This window comes from Pan troglodytes, chromosome X (genome assembly GCF_028858775.2).
Source record: "Pan troglodytes isolate AG18354 chromosome X, NHGRI_mPanTro3-v2.0_pri, whole genome shotgun sequence".
Taxonomy (NCBI): Eukaryota; Metazoa; Chordata; class Mammalia; order Primates; family Hominidae; genus Pan; species Pan troglodytes.
In genome coordinates, this window is record NC_072421.2 from 149,851,099 (window position 1) to 149,863,238 (window position 12,140).

Sequence of the window (12,140 nt, forward strand, 5' to 3'; positions counted from 1 at the left end):
AGGCCAATATCCCTGATAAATATAGATTCAAAACCATTCAACAAAACATTAGCAAAGCAAATTCAATAACACACTGAAAGAATCATTTACCATGATCAACTGGGATTTATGTCTACTAGAATGCAAAGATGGTTTAACACATGCAAATCAAAAATTTATGATACTCCATATTAAGAAAGCAAAGGGTAAAATCCCTATGATCATCTCAATCAATTTAGAAAAAGAATGTGACAAAATTCAACACTCTCTTGATTACAAAAAAAAAAAACCCTTGATAAAGGCCATACATGCCAAACCTGCAGCTAAAATCATTCTCGACAGCGAAAAGTTAAAAGTTTTTCCTCTAATATCAGAAACAAGACAAGGATGCCCACCCTTGCCACTTCTTTTCAGCTTAGTAAAAGAATTTCTAGCCAGAGCAATTAAGCAAGAGAAAGAGTTAAAAAGCATTCTCAATGGAAAGGAAGAGGAGAAATTGTCTCTGGTTACTGATGACATGATTTTTATATGTGGAAAACCCTACAGACTCCACCACAGGAAAAAAAAAAAAGAAAAAGAAAAACCTATCCAAGCTGATTAACAAACTCAGTAAAGTTGAAGGATACAAAATACCCTTACAAAAATCAGGAGCCTTTCTACATACTATGAACGAACTACCCAAAAAGAAAAATCAAGAAAACAACCCCATTTATAACAGCAATAAAAATAATATATTGGGTGTAAATTCAGCCAAGTAGGTAAAAGACCTGTATGCTGAAAACTATAGAACACTGATTAAAGACATTGAAGAAAACACAAATAAATGGAAAGATAGCTCATGTTCATAAATTGAAAGAATTAATGTTTTTCAATCTCCATACTACCCAAGGCGATCTACAGATTTAATGAAAACCTTACCAAAATACCAATGACATTTTTCAGAGAAATAGAAAAAAGACTATTAAAAAAAATTAATTAGCACAGAGGGTATTGGTGCCAGAAGAGATAAACAAATGGCATTGAATAGAGAGTTCAGAAACAGATATAGGTTTATAAGACAATTGATTTGTGACTAAAGTAGCACCAAAGACTTTCTGGCAAATACAGGCTTTTCAATAAATGGTTTTAGGACAATTTGCTATTTTCAAAATTTATACAAAATTAAATTGTAACCTTACCCATAGTATACAAAAATGTATTACAGGTGGATTGAAGATCTAAATATGAAAGGCAAAATGATAAAGCCTGTACAATAGAAATGAACTTCTTCACAGAGTAAGAGAATATTTCTTAAACTTACACAAAGTGATAACCTATAAAGGAAGCAACTGTTAAAACAGACTACATTAAAATTCAGATCTCTGTTCATTAAAAGATGCAAGAAAGTGAGTAAACAACAAATACCGAATGGTAGACGTTTGTCACACATCATACGTATATCTGATAAAGAAACATTATCCAAAGAATTCCTACAACATCATAAGAAAAAGAGAGAAAATCCAATGGAAAAATGGACAAAAGACTTAAAAAGGCACTTCACAAAAAAGGAAGGTCAAATTGTCATTAACCATAAGAAAAAGTGTTTGCCTCATTAATAATCATGATAATGAAAATTAGAAATTTAGAAATTAGAAATTAGAAAATAAGCTCTCACCACAAACTAAGTGATTGACAAAAAAATTTAAAGTCTCATAATACAAAGTTTGGCAAGAATAATGAAGCAGAAGAGATCTCTTACACTTCAGGTAGGAGTATAAAATGGTAGAAACTCTTTGGAGAAAAGTTTGGCATTAGACTATAAATTTGATGATACACATATACATGATGAACTATTTCTACTGTTAGACATATATGTTAAAGAAACATATATTAATGCACCAGGATAATTGTTAAAGCATGTTCATAGAAACACTGTTCTGTAAAAACAGAACTGGAAACAATCTGAAGGTCTATCTTACAATAGAATGAATACATTGTGCTGTATTCATACAAAGGAATACCATACCACAATGAAACAGAATGAACTACAATTACATGCAACAACCTGTACACATCTCACAAACCTAACGTTAAATTCACAAGCAAGAAGCCACAAAGGTTGTGAAAATTTTCTCCCATTTTGTAGGTTGCCTGTTCACTCTGATGGTAGTTTCTTTTGCTGTGCAGAAGCTCTTTAGTTTAATTAGATCCCATTTGTCAATTTTGGCTTTTGTTGCCATTGCTTTTGGTGTTTTAGACATGAAGTCCTTGCCCATGCCTATGTCCTGAATGGTAATGCCTAGGTTTTCTTCTAGGGTTTTTATGGTTTTGGGTCTAACGTTTAAGTCTTTAATCCATCTTGAATTAATTTTCGTATAAGGTGTAAGGAAGGGATCCAGTTTCAGTTTTCTCCATATGGCTAGCCAGTTTTCCCAGCACTATTTATTAAATAGGGAATCCTTTCCCCATTGCTTGTTTTTGTCAGGTTTGTCAAAGATCAGATAGTTGTAGATATGCGGCGTTCTTTCTGAGGGCTCTGTTCTGTTCCATTGATCTATATCTCTGTTTTGGTACCAGTACCATGCTGTTTTGGTTACTGTAGTACAGTTTGAAGTCAGGTAGCGTGATGCCTCCAGCTTTGTTCTTTTGGCTTTGGATTGACTTGGCGATGTGGGCTCTTTTTTGGTTCCATATGAACTTTAAAGTAGTTTTTTCCAATTCTGCGAAGAAAGTCATTGGTAGCTTGATGGGGATGGCATTGAATCTATAAATTACCTTGGGCAGTATGGCCATTTTCATGATATTGATTCTTCCTACCCATGAGCATGGGATGTTCTTCCATTTGTTTGTATCCTCTTTTATTTCATTGAGCAGTGGTTTGTAGTTCTCCTTGAAGAGGTCCTTCACGTCCCTTGTAAGTTGGATTCCTAGGTATTTTATTCTCTTTGAAGCAATCGTGAATGGGAGTTCACTCATGAATTTTCGCAACCTACTCATCTGACAAAGGGCTAATATCCAGAATCTACAATGAACTCAAACAAATTGACAAGAGAAAAACAAACAACCCCATCAAAAAGTGGGCGAAGGATATGAACAGACACTTCTCAAAAGAAGACATTTATGCAGCCAAAAAACACATGAAAAAATGCCCACCATCACTGGCCATCAGAGAAATGCAAATCGAAACCACAATGAGATACCATCTCACACCAGTTAGAATGGCGATCATTAAAAAGTCAGGAAACAACAGGTGCTGGAGAGGATGTGGAGAAATAGGAACACTTTTACACTGTTGGTGGGACTGTAAACTAGTTCAACCATTGTGGAAGTCAGTGTGGCGATTCCTCAGGGATCTAGAACCAGAAATACTTTTTGACCCAGCCATCCCATTACTGGGTATATACCCAAAGGACTATAAATCATGCTGCTATAAAGACACATGCACATGTATGTTTATTGTGGCACTATTTACAATAGCAAAGATTTGGAACCAACCCAAATGTCCGACAATGATAGACTGGATTAAGAAAATGTGGCACATATACACCATGGAATACTATGCAGCCATAAAAAATGATGAGTTCATGTCCTTTTGTAGGGACATGGATGAAATTGGAAATCATCATTCTCAGTAAACTATCGCAAGCACAAAAAATCAAACACCGCATATTCTCACTCGTAGGTGGGAATTGAACAATGAGAACACTTGGACACAGGAAGGGGAACATCACACTCTGGGGACTGTTGTGGGGTGTGGGGAGGGGGGAGGGATAGCTTTAGGAGATATACCTAATGCTAAATGACGAGTTAATGGGTGCAGCACACCAGCATGGCACATGTATACATGTGTAACTAAGCTGCACATTGTGCACATGTACCCTAAAACTTAAAATATAATAATAATAAAAAAAAGAAGCCACAAAGGAAAATCATGATTCCATTCATATAAAGTTCAAAAACAGCAAAACTAAACTGTATTTTGTTATACATATAATAAAGCTATTTTTAAAAGTAAGATTAAGGATAGTGGAAGTAAAGTGGGAAAGAAAAGGTTGAAATTAGAAATAAGTTCATTACAGGCTTCTGGAGTACCCACAATGTTATAGCTGTTGACTTAGTGGTTCTACAGGTGTTCACTTCTTAATTATTCTAAAACAGCGTGCATCTTTGTGTGATAATTATATTTACATATATAGTGTTTCATATTTTTAAACTAAAACACAGAAAAATAAGTCCTATGCACAGTTGAATAATAAAAATTTCAGACTGTTGATTACATTGATATATATCCTTAAAAACTTAGTCTTAAGATTGATTGAAGAAATTCAATTAAAGCAACAAGGCACCACTCCACCTATCAAATGAACAAAAGCTTTTTAAAAAAATGCTAAACAATTCTGTTGAAGATAGGACGAGACAAGAATTCCATATATCTGCTAGTGTGAGCGTAAATCTATGCTTCCTTCCTTGTAAACAATCTGGCAGCATGAATAAAAAGCCTGTAAAAAAAATCCATGCTTTGACTCAGTAACTGCACTTCTAGGAATCTACTGGACAGAAAAAAACCAAAGATTCAAAAAAGTCATGTTCAAATACATTTTCTGCAATATAACAGTATATTAGTTAAATTTTAAAAAATAAATTGAAGGTGCATACTAACAGAATGGTTAAATAAACAATGGTCGTTGATACATCTAAATATTATACAGGTGAAAATTACATTTTAGAACTATTTTATGTGGAAAAATGTACATGATATATTAATATATTTGAAAGTCAGGATATATAACCCAGAAATATAAGTTTTCAATCAAAGAGATAGAGTGTCTTGTCCAATGTCATAACACAATGAAAACAGAGAATGGAATTGAAACAAATATTATCAAAGAGAATAACTATAGCACAGGAGCGTTCAATCAATGAGTGCCCACCTGATCATGGTGTATTTTCTATGTATGATCATCAAAGTGGACAAATAAACATTCTTAAGAGCATTACCATTGAACTGCATAACTTAGTGGTCCATAATAATAATCAGTAGCCAACTATAGATTCTCACCCTGCATGTGTTCAGATAACCCTGACCATAAATGAGCCGATATTCACAATGCTTAAGTTGACAACCACTGTTTATGAGAAGATATCACTATTCCAAGAACACTACTATTTAGAATGAATACTAAATTTGCAATGGTCAATAAGTAGATATCCATAGTGAAGTAAGGATGTTTTCACCAATAATATGAAGTCATTAAATCATGAAACATGTCATAATAGTGCTGGAGCACACAAGTATAGGATGGTTATTATTCAGGCAGATACTGCATATATTTTTAAAATTATGAAACAAATGGATTTGCTTCAGGATCAGATGCAACCGTGCAAAAGATTATACTAATACATGCTCAAGCACACAGGGTACATGAACAGCTATCACTTAAGTTTGAAAAATTCATTATAATGGACACTCAAACAACTCTGCCACATGTGCTGCAAGGCATGCAACAGTAGACATTTGGAGATGAAAAAGGAAAAGAATGGTAATGGAAGAGCAGGCAAATGTGGTATATGAGCTAACCATCTAGTGCTTATAATACTTCATTCTTAGTACTATAGTAGACAATCATAGTTCAGGCATAGATACACATAGTAAATATGCACAACTCTACAACTTAAGACAGAAGGAGATGTCACTAATGATCTGCTTACTGAAGTATATGTGTTGCATGACTTAAACACACACAAGGCATAGAAAGTAGTAGCTTTGGTCCAGAAGTAGAGGGTAATGGTATAAAAAAGAAAACCTCAAGAAGACCATAGCACATAAATATCCATCAACAGCGTTTTATAATTTGACCATGATACATAACAAACAACCTCAGATTATGAATTGAAACTTACGAAACAGGAGGAAGTAGCCATGATGCAGAAATAAATGGACATAGTACAGGTGCAATCACAAATACTGTGTTATGTGATACACAGAACATGAATTTTTAAAAATGGCTTTGGTCCAGGAGCTGAAGGAATTAATGCAAATGGAGATCCCACGGCACATTCCCAGACAACCACGCTGCGTGATGAAGCGGCACTACTAGAGGCTGAGGATTTGACCGTGATGCATAATCAGAAAGCCCTGCACCATGAGCTGACAGCAGCTATATAAGAGGAGATAGCAATGATTCAAGAACACATCTATGCAGCCTAAGTGCAGACAGTAATTGATATATGAAGGAATGTAGCAGATGGCAATGATGCAAAAGGAGATCATGAATACCATATGATCGCAATGTACCCTAAGACAACTGCAAAATGAGCTCTTGACTATGTTATGAGAAGATGATATAGAAGGAGACAACACTGATGGAGGGGAAGAATACCTCAGTGCCGGACCTAAAAACCATCATGCATCAGCTAATACATAGTCCAATACACAGAAGATGGCATTTTCAGTGCAGGATCAAACTATAATGGCTCATGCTTAGAAAACTGTGATTTTTTATATACGGTACATGGAAGGGAAGCATGGTAAATGATAAAAAAAAATATAGGAGCAGAGAGACATCGTTTAGAGCTTGTTCACATGGATAAGATTTGAGATTAAAAAAATACAACACAGGAACGAAGATTTGGGGGCAAAGTAAACGGCAATAGTAAAAAGTAAAACAACACAGTATATATTTAAATAGCAATGTGGTATGAACAAACATTCCTGGTGTTTGAACTTCTAATATACAATCAGTTTTCAACTTCTTTGCCTTTGGTTTGAATGTCCTCCCGTAGCTCAGAGTAATTTGATCGTCTGAAGCCTTCTTCTCTCAGCTCGTCAAAGTCATCAATCAGATAACTATAAAGTGTATGCTGAGAGTAAGGACACAGAGCTAAAGGATATGATACAGAAACTGACAGCAATGACAGGAAACCATAAAAAGGGAATTCAAATGAAATAAATTTGATACATAAACTTATTTCAATAACATGAATGATGGCTATCTCATTACAACAGTAGACACAATTATGCCTTATGCAGAAAACCATGGTATGTGAGCACATTAGATAACTATGGTGATGCACATACAAGTATGTTTGAGGAAAAATTAGAAATGGTAGGTCAAGAAAGCCGTAGACTGGTACTTACCGAGAGGGGCATGTTACAATATTTTCAAAATAAGATGGCATGAAATAGTCCAGGAGCAGATGGCAATGGCCCTATAGATGACATCAAGGCAAATGGTTGTACAACATTTGCGCATTATAAAGCCACCACCAGTGCTTAACCATTAGACTATAACGCACACCAAGATAATCCCAGAACATAGGCTGCCAACCATGATAGAGAATGAAGAAAAAATTCTAATATAATAATGATGACAACGATGATGAGGATATTATTAAAAATTGTAATTATTTAGAACTTATTATATACCAAGCACTAAGCACTTTAAAAAAACAAGCATATGAGGTAGATGTTATTATTTTAGGGAAAAACAGAAAAAAAGTGATTTGTATATAATGCAGTCTACCCTTATTATATATCAGTGGTGCTATGCTACCTCTAATGGATATGGTAAATTAAAAAACACATGCTTAACAGAGGAATTAATGGCTATATTGCTGATAGAGACAATAATTCCTGTTGCATAAATAAATATATAGTCCATTGCCAGACATTCTTGGTGTATGAGCAGTCACCACAATAGTCAGAACATTTGACCACAGGCACACTCAGATAATCCTGCAATATGAACTGACATTCAGGATGGCAGAAGCACAGGCAAACACGATACTGTCAAAATTAACAAACTGTTATTCATGATACAGATGATTCCATCCTTTTATCAGTTCAGGAGTAGACAATGACAACTGCATTTTTACACAATCATAGTGTATGAGCGAAAGTCTATAGTACAACCCCATACACAATATATGAGCAGAAATTCCTTACGCGTGCTCAGTCTACCATGGAGAATGAGCCAATACTTACACATAAAAGAAAACAGACATGACACAAAGAAAACAGCCACATAGTTGAAATTGTACGGATGATCACAATATATAATCGAAAAGCCACAATACGGGAAAGAATTCCTTGGTTTAGGAGGAGATGGCAATGGTAGGAGACACCATGACATGCGCTCCAATGATCACATGGAAGAAAAACTACCACTGGTGTTTGAGAATTTAACCACAATACACACCAATATACACTGAAAGGTGAGCTATCAATTATGATACAGGTACAGGTGGAAATAGAATAGTAGTCAACTACTGTGCTATTCTTTCTCAGAAAGACACGATGAATAATGAAATACAACACAGCAATGAATGCCTTTGCCAAAGGAGTAAAGGGTATATGTGCAAAAGGAAAAACCAAGGTATAACATCAGACGACCGTGCTGAATGGACAGCCACCACCAGTAATTTAGCATGTGACTAAGGTACACAACCAGACATTCTCAGAATGCAAGCTAAAAGTCATGATAAAGAATAAAGAGACATAATACAAATAATATAACAATATCAGCAAATACTTATCATTTACATGTGTCAGGCACTAATCTAAGCATTCTACATGTGCATCTTTGAATCCTCACAACTCTATGAGGTATTATTATTTATTTTACAGTTTAGAAAACAGAAACAGAAGGGTGAAATGACTTCCTCAAGAATTTCAAACTATTAAATAGGAGAACTGGGATTTAAGTCCAAGCACTGAGCATTGTGCACATACACTGACGGTGCCATGCTTCCTCATATGGATGTGATACAAGATTAGAAACACAGAGCACAGGAACAAATGGCTTTGGTCCAGAAGCAGACGGCAATGTAGCAAAAGTAGACACCGTAGCACATGCTCAAACATCCGTGGTGCATGAGCAGCCACCACAGGAGTCTGAGCATTTGACCACGATGCACACTCAGGTTCTGCAACAGAAGCTGACATCCAATATGTAGGAGTAGATACTGAGGACGAAGAAGGAGGCAAACACACTGTGTGACAAAAAATCACGGTGCACAAAATGATATTCATGGTACAGAAAATTCCATTTTTAGTACAATGTAGACAACGATGGTGCATTTTCACAAATCATGATGAATGAGCAGAAGACCGTAGCTAAAGGGCATAAGCACATTCATACAACCATGGAAAATTAGCCAGGGCTCACTTAGAGCCAAGAGACATCTTATGAGAAAATAATCATAAGTGGAGACCTCATAGATGGATATAGTACAAGATCAAAACATCTCAATACATGAATGATTATTTCAAATGTAGGTGGCAAAGGTGCATAGAGGACCCACCGTGTAACATGTTCAGACAAAAGTTGATGAAAGCCATTAGTGATATTTGACTGTTTGATCTTGACTTACACAGGTACACAAAAGTAGTTTACACTATTACGTAGCATTTATGCCAAAGGAGCTAAGAGGCATAGATACAGCACACAAACTTGTTTTCGGAGAATAAAACCATGCTGTGGTGCTTACTTAGACAGATATTGTGCCTTATACAAGAGCCACGGTACAGGGGTAAACAGCTTTGTCCATGAGTAGATGTCAGATATGTCAAAAGAGACCTGACACCATATGCTCAGATGACCATTGCATGAACAGCCACCACTAGTATTTGGGCATTTGACTATGATGGCTACCTACACAATCCCACGACATAAAGTAAAAGAATGATACAGGAGCAGGTAGACATGAAACCATGATTACCAAAACGGATATGGTTGGTGATTAAAAATCATTATTTTCTTTAGTCTGGGAGAAGATGGCAATGATTAAACGGGTGAAGTTATGATATATGCTGAAACAGCCATGTTGCATGAACAGCCATCACATCATAGGCATTTAAGCATTTGACTGATGTACAATTAGAAAGCCCAGTGACATGAGATAACATCTGTCTTTTTGGAACAGATAAACAATTTGCAGAAAAAGGCAGAAGTGATCTAAGAGTAGAGAGCCATAGAATATGAGTAAATACTAAACTCATATACACGATGCATGAAACACTATTTCCCTGTAAAGCAGTAGACAATGAAGGTTCCTGCTCAGAAACCATGGGGTATGAGCAGACAAGCATGCTGCATGCTCAGACAACCATGGTGCATGAGCAAAAACCTACAATATAAAAGCAGGTGGGTGTGATACAAGAGTGAATAACACAATGAGGAATATGCCCAGATGGACAGGACATATGAATAAAGGAAACATAACACATGAATACAACTTATTTAGGCAAACAGCATATGACAATGATGCTGGAGGAGATATCATGGCACATACTCAGACAATCATGGTGCATGAGCAACTAACACTAATATTTGACTGTTAAACCACGATGTACACCCAGATATCCCAACAAAAATAAGCTGATGACCATAATATAGGAGCAGATGAACAAGGATATTGAAGAAGATGCTGATAATAAAATAGCAGAAAACGATAGTGCAGTAGCTAATAGAATACTACAGATGGCAACGATTCAAAAGACTGCCATGGCATATACTCATATAATGATGCTTTAAACACTATCACAAGTATCAGCATTTGACCATAATGCACACTTAGAGAACTCCAGAATTTGAGCTGACAATTATTATACACGATCAAGGGGCACAGTATCATTATCATCATTGTCATGTCATCATCATCATCATCATTGTTATCATCATCATCACTACCTGCCAGGCAGTATTAAAAATATTTTATGTATAATAGCTTATACAATCCTCACAATAACCTTACTACTTTTTTTGTCATTTTGCAGGAAACTGAAGCATGAAGATACGAATTGATGTGTCCATTTCATGAACTGATGTGTCCAAGATCTCATAGCTAGTAAGTGGATAATCCAGGATTCAAATTCAGTCATTTTGGCTCCACTATCCATTATTGTAAATATGACAATAAATGACAATATGCTGTGATTCTTCTGACAGACATGATACCAGATTTTAAAACAGAGCAGAAAAATGAGTGGCTTTGTTCCAGAAGCAGATGGCAATGTTGCAAAAGTAGACACCATAGCACATGCTCAAACATCCGTGGTGCATAAGCAGCCACCACAGGAGTCTGAGCATTTGACCACGATGCACACACAGAAGATCTGCAACATGAGCTGATACCAGGTTATAGGGAGTAGACAGATGACAAAGGACAGAGAAAACTCATCACAATAGTGAAAGACATGGTGTAGAAATTAATATACATAGTACAAAATACTCATTCCCAGTACAAGTAGACAATGATTGTGTATTTTCACACAAGTGTGGTGTTTAAGTTGAAATACGTAGTACAACTTCAATCACAGTATATGAGCACAAATTCATTATGTATGTTTATATTATCATGGAGAATAGGTCAATTCATACATGAAAAAGGGGATAGATATGGTATCCCAGGAAAGAATCACAGAGTAAAAACTGCTCAGGTGATACAAAAAATACGGGTATGTATGGCATTTTGTCAAAAAGAAGATCAAAATAATACAGGATGCTCAGATGAATAAGATGCCAAAAAGCATGTTTTAATATGTGTTCATGAGGTCCAGTCAGACACCTACAGGACATAGGCTATCAATTATGACACAGGTGCAGATGGACATGATATGGAAATAAAACATGGTGTGATTCTTACTTGGGTAGATATGGTATGTAATCAAAAATAACCATGCAAGCAATTAATGACTTTGGCCCAAGAGAAGATGACAGTGGTACAAAAAAAGACTCACATGGACATAATGACTCATAAAAAAAAAATAACCATGGTGATTGACTCTACACATTTGTTTGGGCATGATATAAATCCAAACGATCCCATTACACAAACTAACAGCTATGATACAGTTAGTAAGCATGATACAGGAACAGACAGCAAATATGGAGAAAACACACATTCTGCAGGAGCCAGTGACCACAATTCAGGAACTAATATTCATGTTATTAAAGTTATCATTCTCCACACAGAAGGAGATTATGTTTATTTTTTACACATTAATGATGGGTGAGCAATATCTATGATGTATACACAGAGAATCAATTAGTATACACACACAATACACAAGCAGTTGGCTATCCTTCAGGAGTGGTATCCATTCAGACGCATGTCCCTGTCCGATATCCACAATACTGAATCAAGTTTTCAGTTAAGGATAAGATGACAGTGGTGCAAAA

The 12,140-nt window shown here is 35.8% G+C and overlaps 1 protein-coding gene and 2 non-coding genes across 3 annotated transcripts in view; all 3 read right to left on the bottom strand.

Annotated features, from left to right (window-relative positions):
• The window catches only part of GABRA3 (gamma-aminobutyric acid type A receptor subunit alpha3), a 269,861-nt gene that overhangs the window by 202,079 nt on the left and 55,642 nt on the right, over nt 1–12,140 (bottom strand). The window lies entirely within an intron of this gene.
• Nucleotides 9,985–10,095, bottom strand: MIR767 (microRNA mir-767). The gene has a single exon (NR_106619.1). It is a non-coding gene; the product is annotated as a microRNA mir-767 (primary transcript).
• Nucleotides 10,984–11,064, bottom strand: MIR105 (microRNA mir-105). Its single transcript, NR_032021.1, has one exon. It is a non-coding gene; the product is annotated as a microRNA mir-105 (primary transcript).